Consider the following 923-nt stretch of genomic DNA (forward strand, 5'->3'; position numbering starts at 1 on the left):
TTCCCTCAGGATAGCTGGCGCACGGAGGACCGAGTCCCATCCGGTAAAGCGAATGATTAGAGGCCTTGGGGTCGAAACGACCTCAACCTATTCTCAAACTTTAAATGGGTGGGATCCGCGGCTTTTTTGAACGTGAAGCCGCGGACACGGATCAGTGTGCCAAGTGGGCCACTTTTGGTAAGCAGAACTGGCGCTGTGGGATGAACCAAACGCCCGGTTAAGGCGCCCGAATCGACGCTCATTGGAAACCATGAAAGGTGTTGGTTGCTTAAGACAGCAGGACGGTGGCCATGGAAGTCGGAATCCGCTAAGGAGTGTGTAACAACTCACCTGCCGAAGCAACTAGCCCTGAAAATGGATGGCGCTGTAGCGTCGTGCCTATACCGGGCCGCCGGGGCAGAAGGCGGGGGCAACCCCGCTGCGAAGCCCCGGTGAGTAGGAGGGCCGCTGCGGTGAGCGCAGAAGGGTCTGGGCGCGAGCCCGCCTGGAGCCGCCGCAGGTGCAGATCTTGGTGGTAGTAGCAAATACTCCAGCGAGGCCCTGGAGGACTGATGTGGAGAAGGGTTCCGTGTGAACAGCCGTTGCACACGGGTCAGTCGATCCTAAGCCCTAGGGAAAACCCGCTAATGGATGTGGGATGTCGCGGCGAGAGCTTCGAGTACCCTGTCCATGGGGCGAAAGGGAATCCGGTTCCTATTCCGGAACCCGGTTGCGGAACCGCACTCACGATCCTCGTATTGACACGGTAACGTGAATGACCCCAGAGATGCCGTCTGGAGCCCCGGGAAGAGTTGTCTTTTCTGTTTGAGCGTTCGGGTTCCATGGAATCCTCTAGCAGGGAGATATGGAATGGAGCGCGAAGAGCACCGCAGTTGCTGCGGTGTCCGGGGAGTCCCGTCGGCCCTTGAAAATCTGGGTGAGGG

The sequence above is a fragment of the Neocloeon triangulifer genome, unplaced genomic scaffold (genome assembly GCF_031216515.1).
Source record: "Neocloeon triangulifer isolate White Clay Creek 2 clone unplaced genomic scaffold, ASM3121651v1 ptg000022l, whole genome shotgun sequence".
Lineage (NCBI taxonomy): Eukaryota > Metazoa > Arthropoda > Insecta > Ephemeroptera > Baetidae > Neocloeon > Neocloeon triangulifer.